General features: G+C 43.8%; 1 pseudogene across 1 annotated transcript in view; it reads left to right on the top strand.

The window, feature by feature from the left end:
* Nucleotides 1-2,315: 2,315 nt before the first annotated feature.
* LOC146858338 (gap junction delta-2 protein pseudogene) overlaps nt 2,316-22,257 on the top strand; it is a 72,254-nt pseudogene continuing 52,312 nt past the window's right edge. The window contains exon 1 of the transcript XR_014979685.1: nt 2,316-2,447. The product of XR_014979685.1 is annotated as a gap junction delta-2 protein pseudogene (transcript). The remainder of the gene's footprint in view (nt 2,448-22,257) is intronic.

The following is a 22,257-nucleotide window of genomic DNA, read 5'->3' as shown; positions in this document are numbered from 1 at the left end:
TCAGCTGTGGACATTGACTGGTGGGTTTCACGTCCCTGTCCTGGCAAATCTACTATTTGTGTTATGCGGCAGGCTCGCCCACCACCCTACATGCGACCATTTGATGTAATTGCCCTGATATTGTTAGGGAACCAATATACTCAGATTTGGGGGAGAAACTGACCGGATGGTGATTTTGCTGTGGGAGTGTTGGCGAGTGGGCATAGATACTATCCTGACTGGCTGGAGCTGGGCCCGTCATATGGTTGGGCGAGTATGGTGGGTTCATCCTCAATGTCAGATATGCCTATGCTGGGAATATGTGCATTTCTCTGCACTGTCCGGGTGTTTTTGTATGTTAAATTATCCCCAAAAAAATTTACAACAAAAAAAGTGCATACATTCAAACGGAAACACTAAAAGAAAATATTTGGATTAGGATATTATGTAATTTTTCCAAAGTCAATATGAGACGAAGAACAATGATTTTATGTCCATTACCTCACCTGTACAAATAACACATATCTCTCATCCACATGGGACACCCAGGACAATGCTGCCTTGTTGCAATGTTTCCTGAGGCAAAAATGAAGCTGAGAATGAGGAATATCCAAGGAAATTGGATGGAGTATATTCCCTATTTTAGTGGACCCTAAGGCCAATTTATAACAGCACTATCACATTGTTTTTCCAACCCCTAGCTAAATGCTGATAACAGGAGGCCTGGGGGTAAGAATTACCTGTCCCACTTTGGAATCCCATGTTGTGACCCAGCAAGCTACAATTAGCAAAGTGCTAGCTTGACTGGGGTGATAAAAATGTTCAAACGTTTCCTGGTTGGGGGCATACACTACACTAAGCCATGAAATGGGCGCTTTCTTTAGTACAATTCTGCTTTCATGCCAAGTTTGAAGTAAATTCGTTCAGCTGCTTTTGCTGGTGCTGCATGCAAAATTTCATATAGGAGTAAAATTGGCAAAATACATCAGTTTTGAAAAACAGTATCATTTTGTCCCTGCACAAAACTGCATGAAATTTGACAAGCTTGATCTTAGTAGCATATGCTAAAAGAGTGCCACATTGTTTGAAGATCTCTCCAGGGGAATAAATGTTATAGGTAAAATAAAAATATATATTTTCAGTGGAAAATGTAACACAAAGTAATCCGATTAGAAGCATAGAGAGAAAAGCGGTCAGTCTCTAAAAGGTGCACCGGCCTGAGGCTGAGGCGGGTTCTAAGAATGGAGGTATTGAATGCAGATCAGTGAAGCAGAGGCAGGAGGGGGACATTGGATGTGTCCCTCTTAGGTTCAGGTTAGCTGGATCCATGCCTTATTTTCAGGATTTTCACCTAAAATACAGTTACATGTAATTTATATTGTGGTTATGCTGCAAACTTACACCTTCCTGAGACTTATTTAAGATCTTTCATGACATGGCTGGTCTGTCGTTCTTCCACTGTGGCTGGTGGACTCAAGGCAGGGCCACTGGAACTATGCGGCAGGAGAGAACCAAATTATGTGGCAGGGTTGACTAAATTATGCAGGAAAAAAATGTGAATTATGCAGCATAATGTAGCACATTTTTGATAGTATTACTTCATTATTTTGTAATTTTTTCATATGATAGTATTGTCTGGACAAATATTTCACCTCAGTACCAGTTTAACAACCAAATACAGAAAAAAAGGCCACTGAAAGCCTTCCACTCCGCACAAACAGGTCACAACGTTGTTGTCACTTTTATTCCATTTGCGCTAGAAGCTTTTGTTTTGGTTAAAATGTGCAGATTATGCAGCAGATAATGGATTATGTGGAAAATGCAGCACATACATAATTAGGAAGCAGAATTGTGCAATTCCAGTGGCAATGGATGCAGCCTAGGGCGCTGCATACAGCGCTGGGCAGGCTGCCTGACAACCATGAAAGCCCCATGACCCCCCTCCCAGTACCATCCTTGCAGCGTGAGGTTGGTTTGGTTTAAACAATGTTGCCAGGTGAGTTTGGTCTCCAGCCCAGCTCTGGTGAAACTGTTTGATGGGCAAATCGCTCCCCCCGCCCCCCTCACCCTCCCCTCTCCATCCAGCCTCGGGCCCTCCTCTTGCCCTAGCCCCGGTGGGCTCTGAGCGCTGCGCACACGCCCGGTGGCTCCTTTCTGGCACATTCCACCGCGCTCAGTCGCTGCGTCCTGCTCGCTGCCTCTGAATAGCCGGCCCCTCGCGGCTGTCACTCTTTGTTCCTCACTGTAAATCGGCCCTTTTTGTGCCCTCGGTACAGTTTACAATGAATGTTTGAGATAAACACACTGGATATGTGCTGTCAGCCCATTCTTTGCGGCTCAGGGGGACCGGACATGTCCAACCGCGCACACTCGGGCCTCCCCGGGACCACAAACATGTAACCTTTTTTTTGCATTTTCAGATGTTTTTTCTGGAATACCATTTTGGAAAGGAGACAAATACCTGGACGGTAAGAAACGGGGCCTTCTTTCTTTTCTTGTTGGGGAGGTCATCCTGGAAGGGTTGAAAAGCTGAGTTCAGTGGCAGAAGTTTTCTTTTCCTTGCACGCCTGGCTACACTTATCTACATATTTTCCTGGTGTGTGTTTAGAAACCGGAAAAAACGTGTCTAGTATCATTTTTTGGGTGAGACTCGGGCTTTAGGGTTTTAAGGGAGATGTCAAGTGGCTAACTTTGGAGTCAGGATTTCTGAGTTCCAATGTGTGATCCTGGACACATCACTTCAGGTCTCTGAGCCACACACCCCATTTCAGCATAAACAGGGAACGCGCAGAAATGTGTTAAATATCTACTGTTAAGCGCTGGTAACGTGGACATTCAGGTTGTGATATAATTTTAAATTGAAAGAAATTGCAATATATTTGAAACCATTTTTTGGAATGTCCTTTGTTGTTTAAAATGCCATAATGCGCATTGAAGCCCTTACATCTTCATTCTTATACCGTTGCAACACTGACTGACTGTGTGCCGGAATATCTTTTACTTTTCAGACAGACTGTGAAATGTCACGCCCTTGTGTTTGATGTAGCAAGTGCCAAAATGCCACCAAGCTTATGACTTCTACTGTTCTAGTGCAAATCAGAACTCCGAAGATCACTGTGTCAGGGAATTCTATTTTCATCGGTGATATATTTTTGGGTAGTACACATTGCACATTGAATGCCTCTAAGCACTATGGTAAATTAGTAAAGTTGCAAAGTTCTGGGTTGAAAGTTGACTCACGACCTCCATGCAAGCGACTCGCTCCGCTCACCGCTGTCAACCGTTGCTAACTAAACACACTGGCACTGCCCACCAGTGCCCGGTCTTCACTCCACAAACCAGTGCTAGCTCTTAACTGCGTTTCCTCGCGCTGTTCACTACTGCAAGCTTCTGACACTGTTCACCAGTGGTAGCTGCGTGTACGCCTCTACGTGTGCCCACCAGTGTCACCTTCTGAAAGTTTCCACCAGTGCCAAGTGTCCCACACTGGCCACGATGGTCAGCAATGTGGTTGCTGACGTTGCCTACACTAGTGCCAGTTTTTCACGTCAGCGCTTTGGAGCCACATTACTGGTATGAAGAGCGATACAAATGAAAGAGCACAGTACATATCCTGCCAGTGACAACTTATCACACATTGGGCATCACTGAAAATGTCAACATTTCTCATCAGTGACAATTTCTTACATTCCATTCTCGTGCCAGGATCATTGACTGCCATCTGTGCCAGACACTGTCTATCATTCCTAGCTTCCCCCAATTCCCAGCAGTGCCAGCTTTTCACACTACCTGTGTGGTTTCAGCCACTGTCCACTTGCACCACCTTCTCACGCTGTTTTTTTGGGGGGTAGAGGGGGTGTAGCGCATACTCAACCCGAAGGTATCAGAGCCTTTACATGAACACCAGTTGTGTTACAGACTGACACGTTTATTTTGTTAGGCAAGGGAGACTAAGTGATTTGCCCGGAATCACAGGATGTTGAGCGTCGCTGCCGGGACTCGAACCGGGTCCCCAGCTTCCAGGTCGACTGATCAAGCAGTTAGGCCACATCCTCTCCCCTGTTTAATGGTGTTCACACCTACTGAGGTGTGTGGTGCAGTCAACCTTCACGCCCACTGCCAGTAGCAGTGGCAAACATAATGTGGATTTTTTAGGTCTCGCCTACGCAGCGCTCAAGCGTTGCTTAGGAGATGACCTCTTGGAATCGCTCTGTACTTTCTTGGAAACTCTTGCATGTTTTGCACTGTTTCCAATGAGTACTCGTGCATGCAGAGCGTTTGCCTTGCGGGAGCGAGCAGCAGCGCCATCTCCTTGCAATTATTGCGCCTGCCGCTGCTCGCCCCCGCAAGGCAAACGCTCTGCATGCACGAGTACGCCTTAACTTTCACGCCCGCGGGGCCACGCTTGTCTTTTAGCGCTTGTCTTGTTATATTTTGGCTGACAAACCAACTGCCAGTCGAATAATGCCTGTTTTCACTGTTGTAATTACTTTTGAGAGGAAATGGAGTGACTTTCTATTTACCAAATTCTCTAGTAGTGGGACTGGGGTTGTAGTCGCTGCATTCCTGTGAACTGCCAACCTAGTTGGGTGTCCTGTCTGTGTGTTTTCATAGCACTCAATAACCTAATAACGTGTGTTTCCAATCATGTCCAGTGTTTCAGTGAAATGAAAATACAGGTGTCTGCAAGGCTTTTTGTCTGGGGCAGTAGGTGGTTCATGGACCACAAGAGTAACATTCCACCAGACTTGATATTCAATCTCCAGTGTTGGGGTCTGTTTACATTGTTGATGGAGTGAAGGCTGTGACGTGTGCCAGGTGAGGGATTCCTCTAGGAGTGAGGGGTCGCTGGCGGGAGACCACGGCCGAGTAGGTGCCTGCAGTCAGTCACACACCACAGCCAGGTCGGCACCGCCGCCGCAGCTCCCACACCCCGCAGGGCTCCTCTCAAGGATGGTGCTACGCAGCCGTGTTTGTGCACCGTGTGTGATACGGCTGCCTTTACTGCACGACAACCCGTCCTACATGCGCTGCGTGTCACCCGCACTCCCTTTCCGCTCCATGGGGATGCTTCCGGCAGCCGCGAAACCAGCTCCCTGGTCTGGGTCCAGGCGAAAGAGAGAGCTCAGTGCCTGCGACCACCTGTGCCGGCCTCTAGGTGCTAGATAAACAATGTGGCGCTGCGGCCACAGCCAGAATGGAGAGGTGCTCTGAATTAAGGTTAGTCTCTGCTTGGTATTTTAGGGCACTCCTTTTGTGGACGAAAAGTGTGAACTTTGAAACCAGCTTTGATATGACAGTTTCATGTTAAGTCTTTATTAGGCGTGTTAATAGGGCTCGCAGATATTTAATTAATGCGTTTATTTCCTGTGTGGCGCCAAAAAAACTTGCGAGATATATTGACATATCTTTCAAACAAGATGTGCTGGTGTGGACGATTAGGCTTTTAAAATAAAAAAATATATATGTGCGTTGGTTATTTCTGGTAGTGGGGCAGTGTAAACATTTTGGGAGGCTGGATAAAGTTTCTAAACTCTGGAATATTCCACCCTGGCTAGAAGTACAGAGAGTTGTCACCTAGCGCCATGGGCATAGGCTATCATCAGTGCTGGGTGAGTGTACGCGCCAGTAGAAATGCCACTAAAGTCTTTGAACCACCCTTTAGAATCCCAGCAGGGCTCACTCTGCCTTTCATCCTCCTAGATTCTATAACATGAATGCCATTGGTTGGGAAATAGTGCCACTATTACTTTTCATTGTTAGGGTATCTCGAGATTGTGGTAGCAATTGGTACTCAAAAGCAAGTTATTACAATTTAGACTTGTTTTTTTCCGGCGAAATTGTTGAGCAGAGAGAAAATAAACCGGGGCTTACATTTTTATAACTCCAGGATACCGGAATTGGCATAGAACCAGCCTTGTGTCAGTGTGATTTGTTATCTGTTTGCTGTAGATTACTGAAATCATAAAAATGCCATTTGTCAAATTTTCGTGTCAACCCAAAGCGAAGATCAGATTAGATCGTTCAGTGCGTGAATGCGGGTCTCCGAAGCCGAGCCGAGCCGGGAACTGTTTGCATTACATTAGAATCAGAGTTCATATAAGAATGAACGCGGTGCATGTCCTACATATACGTTTATTTATTGTGAGGTTTTTTTAAGCGCTACAGTTATACGTCAAGTCTTTGTTGCTTCGGTGCGCTTACTTACAGTAACCGGAAGACTCTTCTGTGGTGCCTTGTCTGAGGGAAAAAGCGCACGAGACTCTGGTATATTTGGGAGTGATGGGACGCTTAGCAAGCGTAAGATCGTTTAGGAGGTCAGCGCACCTGCTGCCGATCTCTCTGCAGCGACTCTGTCCACCCCGCGAGTCACCTTTTACATTTTGGTGTGTGGGCTCAGCATTTCATCATTCCGAGGTGGGTATTACCATAGAAAGAGAAAAAAGTAATAGCTGGCATTTACAGTAAAAACAATATGCCAGAATGTGGCAGAAAGCGCTATACGAACCACAGAGTATTAATACTGTGATGACTGTCAGTGCGTGTTACTCAGTGGTGCTGGGTCATAACAGTGACACTCCAACAACCCATGGCTGGCAGTCAGGCGGGCAACTAGAGCCAAATTTCGGGGGGGGGGGCTGAAAAAGATTTCGGGGGGGGCTAAGTCTTCTAGCCATAGGCAGAGTGCCTGTAAAAAGTGGTGAAAACACAACAAAAGCCTCATTAACAAATAAATGGTCTTTTAAAGACCTGTGAAGTACTCGGATGCGGCTGCAATTAAACGGACGCCAGCCCGCGAGGCTGTCTCAGCCGGGCTGACACACTTGAGGGTGGGGGCGGGGGGGGGGCTGAAGCCCGGTGAGCCCAATGGGTGTTGCGCGCCTGCTGGCAGTATGAATAAAGGGCTAATAACAGTGACACCCCCATTATATCAGTGGTGGCCTTGAGTGCATAGGTATAATAACTGTGACCCCCCTACAAGTCAGTGCAGGCAGTGAGCAGCATGGGCTAAGTATTCTGTGTCACAAATAGTGTTATTCAGTTGGGAGAGGTGTACCTCTGCCAACACTATAAATTCACTCTAGCCTGGTCAAATCACAGTTATATCGGTGCTTAATTTGAGCCGGTGGTTTCCAGTGCTCAGTACTTAAACATCAACACCAGCGCTTTTCATGAGCAGCAGTTAAGGAGACATTCATTTAGGCTCAGGAGATTAAGTGATTTGCCCAGAATCACAGGATGTTGAGCCAATGCCGAGACTTGAACCTGGCTCCCCAGCTCTGAAGTCAGCAGCTATGGCTGTGGGGCCACATTCTCTCCACGCTTTCATGGTTAGTAGTTGGTTCTGTTTTAGGTGGTGCTAACAGGAAAAATGGACTGGTGCAAGCTGCCCCCTGATGGGAGCCCTGGCATTTATTTTATTACAAATGAACCACTGCAGTTACGGGTGCATCCGCTCAACCTCGGGTAGCTCTTGGTCAAGCAACAAGCAATCCCCAGAGAAGTGCGTCCTAATTTCAAGCACTGACAACAGTTTTAAAGTAAACAATGCAACACAATAACGCCTTTGGGACCATATATGTGTTTAGACATGCAGTACATTATCCCCCACTGGCATGCCTACACACTCTTAACATCCTTGAATAATCGTATACGTTTTTTTAAAAAGTTGATACGAAATGAGAAACGTTACAAGGTTTAACTATTGCTTATTGCTAGTTGGCATTTCTTGTTTAATTCTCACCTTCGCACCCCTCCGATATCTCACAAGATTTGTTTATTTAGCTGTTTTCTAAGAGACTGCCAAATGTGTGCAGAGTCCTTACCGCTCACCTCTTGCCAGCTCTCCCGGTGCTGGATGCGCAATCCAACGTTGACCTGAGAAAAAGGCAATTCACTGAACCTATGTACAAAAGCGGGCGACAAATGAATGGAATAGTGAAAGGAATGATTACACCTGTATTACTTAACTTTGCAACGGAATCCTCCCCAGAGGCATACGTTCTTTGAAAGAGTGAAATGAATGAATTATGTATTGGGTAACTGCAAACCCACTCACCTACAAGCATGTGCTCTATGAAAGAGTGAAATGATGAATGAATGAACCTGTAATGTGTAACTGCAAACGGAATCGCGTGGAGGCATACATTCTTTGAAAGAGTGATATGAGTGAATGAATAAACCTCTATTGTGTAACTTCGCCCACTTACTCAATCAATCAGAGACATGCGCTCTTATTAACGAGTGAGTGCACAGACTGCTCTAAAAAGATGCGCATTGAGTATTTTCTCCAGAGAAGAATCTTTGGTAGTCTGCGCGCAATGAGCACACAGGTATGTCATGTATTCTGTTACCGCTGGTATGTTTTGGGACTTTTACTCATGCATATTATTTGTGGGAGCAGCTAAGAGTGCTAAAAGTAATCCTTACAAGCATTGGCATAGCCAATAGGTCTCCCCTTTGGGACCTTATAAGCATTTAGTTATCCAGTACAATATCCTTGGTGCAACAACATCAACTGTTGCATGGCTAAACACTTATAAGGTCCCAAAGGCGAGACCTATTGGCTATGCCAATGCTTGTTTTAGAAAGGGGTGTGTTACAGTTAATGGTGAGACTGTGGAAGAGGGAGAGAGCTTGTTTGGAGTAGGAAGTGGAAAGGCCTTCTTAGCACCTGCAGGCTCCCTCAATCTGGTGAAGGGGGTGGGGGGCGGGGAGGCACTGGACTTTGGTATTTCATCAGACAGTGCTGCTTTTTAGAACATTGTAAACTGACCTGGCACTGTTTGAGATTACATGCAGCCCTACTGATTCTAGTTGAGCAGCTATAAAGCTGGAACCTCGAGCCCATAACGAGCCGAGCTTTGAAGTGGCTTCTGCCTGCCCACTGCTTTCCTGTACCCTGGATGTGGCTCTAGAGCCAGAGCTGTCTACTTTGGTCCTGGGGAACCAGGTTTGAGTCTTCGCATTGGCTCAAACTCCTGTGATTCTGGGTAAATCCCGTAGTCTCCCCAAATCTACAAACAATGCACGGTGACCTTTTGTAATGTAACTGATAGTTCGGGTCGAGTTCGTGCTAAATAAAAATTGCTGAAAAAATCACAAACAGGTAAAAACAAACCCTTAACATTTAGAAAGACAAATAGATACTCATTTAGTGACTGATTTGTACCCAGTGATACCAGAAAACCAGGATGAATAGTGGCTTCATCTGCTTAAACTGTGTGATCATCATAGGCAAATATTTTCTTTCACCAAAACTCTTTTTCTTCATTCTTGCATACTTTTTTCACTTTTAAACAGAATTTATTATATATTACGTGATGTTTGCTGTATGATTTACATGGGAAACATTTTCAGTGCTTGGGTCATGCATGGGCTCTAAGACCCAGGCAAGACCCTTGACTTGACTCAGCTCTCTCTGATCATTTCTTGGCTCGCCCGCCGCTAGTCATTAGAGTACATGATTTTTAGGTCTGCCTTGACAGTGCATTTATAAGCTAGACCTATTGGCACTGCCAATGCCTATTTTCCTTGTGCCATTTACTAAATTATGTATCGAGCATGTTGTGAGTTATTGTGTGCGCTGCATGCCATAACTGAAGAATATCATGGGTTTTCCGGGGTTGCCTAAGCTGAACAGTAACTAACATTTAACTGTGTTTTCTAGGGAATGGCTATTTTTTTACAATGCACTTTATACACTTGTCATGTACTCAATTTAATTCAAAAGCTTTATTTCGACAGTTTGTCATAAAAGCACACAAATACAACACATATCACACAACTTAATAAATAAATACCACATAATACATTACAATTACTAGATAAAAAATAATTAAATTCCATATACTGTCATATATCTAAAAACCTTAAGAAGAGTTAAAAAAGAAGGGACAGCACGATGAAACAGATCATATTTTAAAAAATACATCTTAGGATAAAATTGCAGCAATGTTTTTATTTAAAGTGCGAGTGCGTATAATCCAGGACCAGCCCAGGAATTTAGCAACTGCTATAGCCATACTAAGACTACAGTCAGACCCTAGAATTCTCAACGCAACAGCACATCTCCGGACACCCAATAGACTACAGGTCGGCCTCAGACATCTCCGCCGTGGGGCCGCATATAGCGGACAAACAAAGAAAACGTGGGGAATGGTCTTAGCCATTGTCATACAGTAATGGCATTTATCATCAGTTCTAGTAGCCCATTTACGGGTAAAGGTCTTGATGGGTAAACTACCTATCCTGAACTGAAAATAAAGTTTCCGATCGAAGGGCCTCTCGATCAAATCCCAATAGGCCTCACACACTGGCCACGATTTAAGATCCATAAAGCGACCTGTTAGGCTAGTTGAAGTGCTGAGGTGAACTACAGATGCATAGACCATTTCCCAGTATTTCTGTTTCAGTTGCTCCTTTGATGGAAAGACTGCCGTCTCGGGATTGTCCCAAAGTGATTCTAGATCCAGTTTAATAAGTAGGGACCTGATCTCTTTTAGCCAACCTACTCTGTGGAAGCAATCCGGTAAGATCACATCCTTAAACCCCAAAGCATATTGCGCAAGTTCCGGAGTGACCCAGAGACGCCTCCAATAGAGGAGTGGCCGTAACTTTGCTAGGTCCGCTATATTTTTCCTCCCTAGATCTAGATGAAGCGGGATCGTAGGAGTAATTTGTGGCACACTAGCAAGATTACGTAAAAATTTGTTTTCTAATCTTGCTAGCTGTTTTATATCGTTAAATCCCCAGAGCTCAGCTCCGTAAAGAGCCGAGCTCACCGCTTTAGCGTTGTAAATTTCTAGTGCCGGAGAGACTGGTTTTGTAAGGGAGGATTTATATTTTTTGATCAAACACCCTATATGCTGATGTAATTTTAGAGCTGTAAGATCCAGGTGGTAATTCCAACTCAGGTCTTTCTGGAGGGAAATACCAAGGTACGTAAACGCACTCACCTGTTCTAGGGGCACATTATTTAGTAAAATGCTGCCTCTAAAAGATTTATGCTGATTAAAAGTCATAAACTTGGTTTTTGAGGTGTTTACCTCTAGCCCTCTTAATGAACAAAATTCTCCAAATGCATTAATGGCCTTCTGGAGGCCGCTTGGTGTCCTGGAGATGAGCAGGGTATCGTCCGCGAACATGAGGACAGGAACCTGATTGCCAGCCAGCAGGGGAGCATCGGTGGGGGTCGCCGAAATGTACTCAACTACCCCGTTGATGTACAAAGAAAACAGGGTAGGAGCCAACACACACCCCTGTCGGACACCCCGCCCAACAGGGAAGGAGTTGGTAACCTCCCCCTGCGCCCCCCATCTAACTTTTGCAAAATTGTCCTCATGTAGGCGAGCAAGTAATGTTATCAGTTCTGGAGCCATTCCCAGGTCACCGAGCACACCCCATAGTTTCCTCCGAGGGACCAGATCAAACGCTGATTTAAGATCAACGAAAACAGCTTAGAGTGATCCCTCATTCAAGACCACATTCCTCCAGTAGATAGTTAAAAAACGAAAAATTTGATCTGTGGTGCTGGTACAGGAACGAAATCCCGCTTGAAATGGGGACAGAATGTTAGCATCCTCTACCCAGGTCTGAACTTTTCCTAGCACTGAACGACCCACAACCTTTTGTATTGAGTCAATAAGACTTATGGGCCTATAATTACTGGGGAGGGATTTGTCTCCTTTCTTAAAAACAGGAATAATCTCAGCACCTTTCCAAGATGGGGGGACTGGAGCTCCATTAGCCACTGCATTAGCAAGAAGGGCTATATACTGACACCAGGTAGGCTTATCACAAAAAATTTTTATCGCCCGGAATTCCAACCATACCTGGAGCTCTTCCCCTTGCTACACAATCAAGTGCTATCTCCACATCCTTTCTAAAAAACACTGTGCCAGAATAACATTTTTCAAAATGTGGTGGTGGAACCTCTTCACTAGTTGCTCTACTAGCATACTGGGGGCTAAAAAATTCAACCCATCGTGCCTGGGGGACATTATTCTGGGGGGGCTCTGGCCGCCCACCCCTATCCCAGTTGACAATGCTCCAAAAAGTTCTCGAGTCCTTTGCTGCACAGGCACTTCTTAGATCCTGCCACCATGATTGATCCCAGTCTTTTTTTGCTTTTATTTGCACCTCCCTATAATGATCCCTTGCACCCCTAACCCCCGAGTGGTCTCTTGTTCTTAGGGCTTCACTCAGCTTCTGGCGGGCCACTCTACATGTAGTATTAAACCAACTGGCTTCGTTAATTTTCACAACCTGTCTCCCTGGCTTCACATCCTTTAAAAAATAGGTTTTCAATTTATCAAATAGACTAGAATGGGCTTCAATCACAGTTCGTGGGAAATCCTCACTAGTGTCTCTTGACATAAGGTAGTTGGTGCTCTTAACTACTTCGGCTTTAAGGGCTTCCAGCTTTTCAGGATGTTCAACTATTTTATTCCATTTTACATGGCGTTTATCATTTGCGATCACTAAATCCGAGGAAGCAGTTCCCTCAACTTGGGTCCCCTCTCCCTCCCTGATCCTGGCCCAGAGGTCAATACATAGGGGATTGTGATCACTTTCGAGCCACCATGTTACCTTCATGTCATCAAGTCTATGCCATATCCTGAGATCAATCAATATATAATCGACACGGCTAGTAAAGCGCCCATTATCAAAAGTGATTTCTCCTTTCAAATCAGATCTGGTGCGCCCATTTGCAGCCCTGAGGCCTCTTTCAAGACACAACGCCTTAAGTTGGATTGCAACATTTGACCATCTTTTAACAGGGGGTAAATCAAGCCTTGGGATTCCCTATCTAAGGTCCTGGTCAATTGACATCTCCTGTACCTCGTTACCCAATGGTTCAAATGTAGTATTAAAATCCCCTGCTACAATAGGAATAATGTGAACGGGAAGATTTTCTAGTTGTAAGTCCAAAGATGTTATAGTCTCTGAGCTTTGTCCTCCCCTCTGACCTCTAGCATACACATTAAAAATAGCAAGGGTACTCTCATTAGCCCTGGTAAATTTCAATACTAAAATATCTTTGTCAGAGGATTTTAATAATACTACGCACCAGCCTAAGTTTTGCCGGACCCAAGCCACAAGGCCACCTACAGGACGCCCTTTAGGGTTTTTTTTGGCAGGAATATAAAAGTTAAGGTATCCAGCCCTAAAAACAGGATCAACAGCCCAAGACTCCTGAAATAGACAAATATCATATTTGTCGATAAAAATGCCCCAGTCAGGAGACAACATTTTCTGAGCAATACCTGCAATATTCCATGATATCAGGGATATTTTGCTACCATTATTGAGAGTGTTTTGTATGGACCTTCGCCTTTCTCTTGCCAAAGGATTATTTATTATGTTACCAGAAGGGATCACTTGTACAGTTGGGCTATTACAAGCAGATGCCACTAATTGATGGTTACTCGTGGAGGTGTACGTAAAAACTCGGGTACTAGTACAGGCAATTGTTTCATCTAGGGTTTTATCACCAGTCTGCATGTTTTCTTGGCGATGTGTTCGAACAAGGTGGTTATCACTCCCCCTATGTCAATCGCATTCCTCCAGGTCGGACAAGGCATTAAATCTATTTTCTAGCCTGAAATCACTAGAGAAATTTAAAAGTGCACTCCTACCAGTAACTATATTTAAGCCATTAGATAATGTTTGCATCACATTTCGTCTTAGTGATTTGGGGTTACCACAAAAAAATTCCAATGTAAGTGGGATTATACCAGAATCCCTTTTCTGAGGTGGCAATAGGTTGGCAAGAACATTGGGTAATACATACATATTGGCAAAATTAATGGCAACACAATCTCCCCCAAATTTTTTCTCGTTGTTTCCTAGCCATGGAACACGTCTGGCCATTATAATTTCTCTTGCCAGTTGTTGTTGGCCCCCCACACCTCCAAAATTCATATTCCTACTAAGCCAATGTAATGCTTTGTCCATCAGTGCAGTTGTTGTCTCTGCTTGGCCTGGTCTTAGATGGGGGACATTGGCAAGGACAAGAACCAAAGGAATGGCCTCTCTGACAAACGGGAGCCCTTTCCCTGGGTAGGTTTTTTTTACATTCGTAGTAGGAGTAGGCTCGATATAGGGAAGATCGTTATTATGAGCATTAACAATTTGAGAATTTTGGGTAGGCATGATTGATGTTGAAATCACAGTCTGAGTGGAAGAGCCTGCCACCACTGGGAGGGGCAAATGATCAACAGTCAAAGGAGCTTCCTTCATTAACATAGGCACAGAGCACTGAGGTTGGTCGTGGATTCTTGTTTCCGACAACACAAGGGTAGAGGGTTGCACAATTGTTGACATGGCACTAAGCTTCGTTTCCAGTGTGGAGAATCTATCTTCGATAGATATCAGTCTGTCAGTAATGGGGGCCAATATAACATCCAATTTTTTCTTAATTGCTGCCCAGAGTTTATTAGGTAAAACCTCCGCCTGAGGCTGTGGGCCCGAGCCTGTTTTGATAATTCGTCCCGAAGTCTGTTTCTTAGAACGTCCAACGGGAGCCGGGCCCCCCGCTCTTGTACGTCTTGTCTGGATTGAGACCGGTGGGGAGGGAGAGACCTCTACAACCGGAGGTTCTTGAATATGAATTGGGGGGGTGGACACACAGAGCTCAATAGTAATTGGAGGGGACGTCACAGGTTCTAGCGGGTCTATTAGATCTCTCGGAATGCCTGGTGATTGTTGCTGTGTGTATAAGACTAGAGTGTCAAGAGGCTCGTGGATGAGGGCAGTTGTCTTATTCCCTACCCCCATCGACAAGCGCCTTTCCGTTCTTTCTATTCCTTCAGTCAGGATACTAGCAGCTCTGACTAAAAAGGAGTCCAGGGTAGCCCCCACCACCCCATTTGGTTTAGCTCCAGTGGTCTTCTTTTTCACCATGGTAATATCTGACACACACCACCAAGCAAGCACAATACCTTATCTAAACGTAGATCGCAGAGAGCAGGCCCAGCCCAGCCTCTTCTGGCCCCTGACGGCCACAGACGGCCCGCCCTCTGCCCAGGCTCAGCCCGGCGCCGCCCGCGCGCGTCCGCGAGGCGGAGGGGGCTGCTTTCTTTTAAACGCCTCCAGGCGCGGGAACCAGGCAGTGGGCGGTGTCGCTGGGCAGGCTGGGAAGTGTGGTCCGCCCCACTCCGCGGCCACGCTATGTCAGCAGCACGGCGGCGGGGGCGACCACAGCTACAGGGCTCCTGAACTGCTCCAAGTCGGTGTTAGCAGGAAGGCAGGTGGGTAATGGCAGCGTAACCTCCTCCAGTGTTGTCTCCAGCTAGAAAATGCTCCCCGCTCCCCAGTGGGAGCTGCCTTCTTTTAAACGCCTCCAGGCGCGGGAACCAGGCAGTGGGCGGTGTCGCTGGGCAGGCTGGGAAGTGTGGTCTGCCCCACTCCGCGGCCGCGTGATGTCAGCAGCACGGCGGCGGGGGCGACCACAGCTACAGGGCTCCTGAACTGCTCCAAGTCGGTGTTAGCAGGAAGGCAGGTGGGTAATGGCAGCGTAACCTCCTCCAGTGTTGTCTCCAGCTAGAAAATGCTCATCGGTGATGTCACTGACCATGTCATGAGTGATGTAATATGTGACATCATCAGCAGTGCATTGCGGGGGCGCAAGTCATAGTTAGCTGAACTAACTATAACGGGGGAATTTCAATGGTTTTTTACGAGGGAAATGTCCAGCTAACTATAACGCCCGTGAAGCCTATGGTTTTTTCAGTGAATTTCTAAGGTTTTTTAAATGCTAATTCCTAACTATAACATACCTGAAACCTATGGTTTTTTAAGGGAATTTCAAAGGTTTTTTAAATGCTAATTCCTATCTATAACTCATCTCTAAACCTATGATGTTTAATGATTTTCATAGGATTTCTAAATCTTTATATTTCAGTGTATCAATTCCTTTAATTATTTTTTATTATATTATTTTTCACCATTTTTATAAGTCTTTTTTTCCACTTAATTCTTTTAAAAAGAAAAAAATAGTATTTGTTTTTAATGAATTTAAAAAAAAAAATTTTTATATATTTTTTCTTATTTTTTTTGGATTTGCGCACCCTATGTGCACCGTTCTTGATCTTTGCGCGGAACATAGTCGCCATTTTATGATTGTAGTGCAGGATCCGCGTACGTTATGCGTTGGGTACGAATTTTTGTGCGTGATTGCTATTCGACCGGTACGTGACTCCAAGCCCATACGCTACACATACGAAGTACGTTACGCGACGCTCGTGTGCTTCCACGTGACATCATATACGTGCTTGACGCGGTGGATGCGCGAATTTTTTATTTACATTTTTTTATTTTTTACGCATTTTGCCCCCGGGATTTGGCACCCCGGGGGCTAATTATTAAGGAGAGCGCAAAAGACCGCCCTTCGTTTTTTTTTTTTTATGTCCGGATCCGCGCACCCTGCGCACATTTTGCCATTAAAAAAAAAAAAAGGGGGCCCTGGGGTGTCCTTCTGGGACCCCCTAAGCAACACTAGAGGGTCAGAGTATTTCTACCCTGCCCCCTTTACATCTTTCACACACTTATTTCCCTTACTTCCTCAGCCTCGCTTCTACCGAGGCACAAAATGGCTGCCAACAGTTCCTGGTTTCGAATGTTGACAGACACTTGACAGCCAATTAGCATTCAGCGCGTGATCGGGAGGGTGTGCGCACGGTTCGCAGAGGGTGCGCTCAGGGTGCGCATAGGGTGCGCAGATCCTCCGAGGCCATAGATATATATGTACATTTACCTCTAATTTTCTCAGGAACTACTGAATGGATTTACACCATTTAAGCAAAAGGCACGAGTCTGAACTGAGGACTACTTTTTTGCCAAATTTGGTGTAATTCCGTTCAGCAGTTCAGGCTGCAGCTGCGTCAAAAGGTCCTATGGGAAATTGCATGGGGAAAACGCGTTTTGGGACCCCCCTTTTTTCTCGGCCCCCGCTTGACGAATCACCCCGAAACTTTCAGGATAGGAGCGGACCGGAGCTGGCCAAAAGTTTGGAAAATTTGCAAAGATTCGTCAACTGGCGCCAGACTTATTGGGAATAGAATGTTGCGGATTTCCTATGGAAAATAGGTCCTAACTATAACTACCTACTGGCGACCGCACAAACCCTCCTCCAAACGAAGAAGCAGAGACCTCACAGAGGAACATTGAAAAACCTTTAATCCAGCAAATAAAACAGGCATAATGCATTTCGGCTAAAAAGCCTTCTTCAGATGCCGCCATGTTTTAGGGTAATGCTCCACCCCGCATTTAAACAGTACATGCCTCTCCCATAGGCGGTAGTCCGCTTGACCACAGGTCACATGATGACAGCTTCACCGCAAACTACAGTTCCCAGAAGGAAGCTGGGTCAGGTAAGTGTTGCCTGGGGAGAGCTATTCAAAATGTTAGCTCTTGTGGGCTTGATGTCAATATGAAAATGCGGGATGTCCGATTGAAAGTCCCAAATGAAACATCAGCTGTTAGGTTTTCTCTGCTCCCCAAACGCTCAAGTCCCAATGCACAATCACGCCGGGCCGTGAGTCAAGGTTTCAGTAAACCTGACTGCTCGTGAAGTCGCGAGCTGCACAAGGCAGCAGCCCATGGCACGGTCTGCGTTGCGGGACGGGCCGAAATCCTTCCGATCCCTCGGATAAAGCAAGAACTGCAGCAGCAGGTACCAGCATCGATCCGGCCTCAAATAGAACGGAGTCTCCCAAATATATATATATATATGTGTGTGTGTATATATTTATTTATTTATATACACACACACACATTTTAAATTTCATTTGAATGTCGGGCTAAACTGTGGAGAATGCTGTGCGGAGAGGTAAAAGCAGATTTACCCACAAGATTAATATGCACATTAAACAATATAAATTGAAATATGTAAGCACAGCGTTTTGGACATTGAAATGAAATTGAAAATTACGCTGTTCTCTTGAATAGAAACTGAATACGCCTGCTTAAAATTGCACACCCTGAACGATGATTGGACTGCGGTTTTAAAAACACGTGGTCAGTTGAAAGGCAGAGACTGTGACCCGTGATCAAGGCTTGAAGGAGCAGAAACAAGTTGGGTTTCTTTTTACTTGTGTGCATACACTGTGTGATAATAAATCACTTGAAGCAGCCTTAAGCTGGTGTCGGTGAGCCTTTTTTGGAGAGCAGAAGGTGGTGCTGGAATTATTAATGGGAGGCTCCATTCCCAAATATAAATATATATATATATATATATAAGCTGAATCATAATGCCGTTCTGAATCTCATGTATCTATATATATACATTACTTTTTATTATTCTCTTCATGAACTCCCTGTCACTGTATATAGAATTTTGCACAACTTCGAAAACAAGTTGTGAAAAATTAAAATATTACCTTTCACAACGAAGCGCATCATATGTCCTCCATGTGCGCACGGTGCGCGAAGCGCATCGTGCGTACATGGCCCATCTAGCGTAACGTGGGCACGCGGTGCGTGTAGCGCACCGCGTGCCCACCGTGCGTGCACGGCACTAACTGTGTAAAGTGGGCGCAGGTGCGTGAAGCGCACCGTGCGCGCACGGAACGAACTGCGTTAAGTGGGCGCGCACGCCACGAATGGCGTAAAGTAACTTAGCATTTAAAAAACCGTACAAATTCACTGAAAAAACCATAGGTTTCACACACGTTATAGTTAGGAATTAGCATTTAAAAAACCTTGCAAATTCAGCGAAAAAACCATAGGTTTCACACATGTTATAGTTAGCTGGAAATTTTACTGATAAAAAACCAATGAAATTCCCCCGTTATAGTTAGTGCAGGCAACTATAACTCACGCGACCGCAATCTTCTGCTGATGCTAATACTGTATTTAGACACTTATTTGCCCATGTCTTCTTCCATTAAATTTTAGCTATACATATATTACAAATATTTTTTTTTCATAAAGACACATATGTCATCAGCAGAGGATTGCGGTCGCGTGAGTTATAGTTGCCTGCACTAACTATAACGGGGGAATTTCATTGGTTTTTTATCAGTAAAATTTCCAGATAACTATAACATGTGTGAAACCTATGGTTTTTTCACTGAATATATATATATATATATATACACGATAAGATACACACTCCCAACCACAGACCGGCAAAAAAAATATTTCCTACCAAATCACCTCAGACAACTCAGGAAGACGGCACACACGGAGGTAATCGGATCGTTCAGCCATAGTTTTTTAGTTTTTTATAATTTTTCTTCAATATAGTAAAGTGCACGTGCAACAGAAGGAAACAAGCCTATGCATTTCAGCAAAAGCCTTCAACTGGGTCATAGAGTTGGTGTACAGAGTGTCATTTTTAAAGGTCAACCGCCCTCTTCCCACCACCTATTTAAAATCAACTATACATTTTCAAAGAAATGGATTGCAGTTTACAATTTGACACATATGTAATCACGAGGTACATGACATTCTTCAAACAGTTAATATTGATACAGTACATTAGTCTACTCCTGTTTAGGTGAAGTACCTGACTCATGGATACAATTCTGCAGCCTGTGGCAGAGCTAATGTTAATTAATTCTATGGACAGCATGCAAACTATGCTACATACATTTTTGAAAGTGCTAGTGCTCCAAATTTCAGTTGGTTACTTGTACAGTACTTTTATTACTGTGCAAAGTTTGCAAACCCTTCACTTTAAACTCAGGTTCCATGTTTACTTGTCCCCCATAAGAAAGTGCTAGAGCAAACCCCGAGACATTCAGTTGATTTACAGTACCTTTGTAATGTCAAAGTTCGCAATATTTCCATATCTCATTCCTTCATTTTAACCATGCAAAATACATATATGAAAGTGCTAGTGCTCCATATCCAGGTTGATTGTTTCTACAGTACTTTTCTTAATGTGCAAAGTTCGCAGAACCCTCACTGTAAGAATCAAGTTGTGTGTTTACTTGTAACCCATAAGAAAGTGCATGTGTCAACCCTAAGGCACTCATTTGTTTCACAGTACCTTTGTAATGTGCAAAACTCTCAATGTTTCCATATTGCATTCCTTCATTTTATATATCATGTGCAAGTTTAGCAAGATAAAAGTGTCAAAAAAAGGGAAAACTTTATATCTTACCCCAACATTACTGATAGCACATATAGAGGGAGCAGCATTGTTTTTCATCCTCTCAATCGCACCAGTAGCTACATTCATGCCTGTAAAGTACACAATGTTATCCTATAGCTACGATTTTAAGTCGATTATCAAAAAAAGAAAATGAATAACCAATTTTCAACAAAATACGTCTTAAGGATATTGTGTATTGTAAAGAAAATGTATTGTGTGTGATGATCATTTGTGAGGATTGTGCTGAACACTTATTCGATACACGTGGCATCTTTTGGTTAATTTGGGGTGCTGAATTGCTAAAGATTGATTCAAATTTTAGAACTTTCTCCACCAGAACTTGAAAGGGGTTGAACTTCTGGTTCTGTGCACCATACTAAGTATTTAACAAATTGTCCCCCCTGTGATGGCAGGTGCTGTAGTTTATTGCCTCAACCCCTTGAACATTTAATTGTTTTACACAATGTTACCCCTACCACATGTTGCTGGACCCCTAGTTCTCGTTTTGTACTTATAAATGTGTGGGGGGAGTAGATTCAGTTTTCAATTGCATATCATACTCTGTATTTAAAGACATAGTCAAAATCTCAAACATGGGAACCACATATTTAGAAATACATTAAAAACAAGGTTAAAGGTCAAATTACAGAGATCAAAAAGTTTGGTCATCATTGCACATTCTCAAGCCCTCCCGCAGTAATGGTGCTCCTTGTTTAGGTTGCGTCCATATACACCCTGGCATTTCCTAATGCTTCCTTGATAACTCTACTTGATGTGTTGAAGACAGTAATAAGTCTCACGCCTTCGTAATTTTAGTTTTTTTCTTTTTTTTTTTACATTTTTGGAAACAGTAAGTTTTATCTTCTCTGCTTCGTCACTCTGGTTTTAGCATGACTCAGCTCAGTCACTGGATAGCCCCGTCTCCTAAATCTTTTGTGCATTTCATTGAGCTGTGCTTTGTATTCTTGATCCTCTGAGCACAGAAACTCTACACACGATACACTCCATTTTAGAGTTTTAGGGTGGACACTATTGGTTGCCAGGATACTATTGCAAGCAGTTGATTTAAGGAACAAGGTGGTGCAAAACTTCCCATTTTCTATGTATACTTTTATGTCCAGATAATCAATTTCTTGTTTGCTGATGGTATAAGTACATTTTAATTTAAGAGCATTATGATTTAAGGATTTTAAGAGGCACTCCAGTTCTTGTGTTTCTCCTTCCCATATTAAAAATAGGTTGTCGATATAACGTACCCAAATAACCACCATCTCCATGCTTTCCTTGTTCTCCTCTGACCAAACACATTCTGCCTCACAGCATCCCATTGATCAGATACGATATGTGGGCACAAATGAAGTGCCCATGGCCGTGCATCTGCTCTGCTTATGAAATTTCCCATCAAAGATAAATACATTATTAGTTAAATAAAAGGACATCATGTCTAAAATCATTTGCATGTGACATTATTTTTCATCCTCTCATTCGCCTCAACATATATGCTGAACGGAATATATATATATATCCAACAGGAAAGGCGCTGGCAATGAGGAGTATCCGGCGAGGTAGCAAACCTCAATTATCCCAACAAAGTTGCAACATTCTTCACAACTCTTTCGACATGAAGAAAAGAACAGAGCCGGTACTCTATTTCAAAAGGCGTATATTTGATAATCCACACACGGCAACTAATAATAGAAACCCAACGTGTTTCGGAGTTCATGCACACCTTGATCACGGGTTAGGCAAATGCTGACTTCCTGTCATATTTAAAGTGACAGACAGTGCGTTAGCATAAACATAAAGAAAATACATTGTAATGTTCTTTCAAAATCATGAAGGGATAGCAGTGATTATACATTTTATATTTGCAGCATTTGTGAAATTGTTAAATACCATCTTTTGTCAAATTAAACACGTGTCCATAAAAAACATCATTTTTCCAACCAAACAAGACTTTCATATAATCGCGTCTACTGTCATTGTGTATTTGCATTTCAGCAAGTAAACACACATCGCTATATAAAGCATATTTAACAGAATGCGCGACTTTAAATTCAAGCGTAATTCTTTGTCAGATCAGACACATGATAACACCAGCGCTGTACGCTGCTAATGTCAGTTCAGCTTTTTATAAATGACGTTTTTCAAGTTTTGAATTGTTCATGAGCAAA

Source organism: Triturus cristatus, chromosome 3_2 (assembly GCF_964204655.1).
Source record: "Triturus cristatus chromosome 3_2, aTriCri1.1, whole genome shotgun sequence".
NCBI classification, from domain to species: Eukaryota; Metazoa; Chordata; class Amphibia; order Caudata; family Salamandridae; genus Triturus; species Triturus cristatus.
This window is presented reverse-complemented; position numbering and strand designations above follow the sequence as displayed.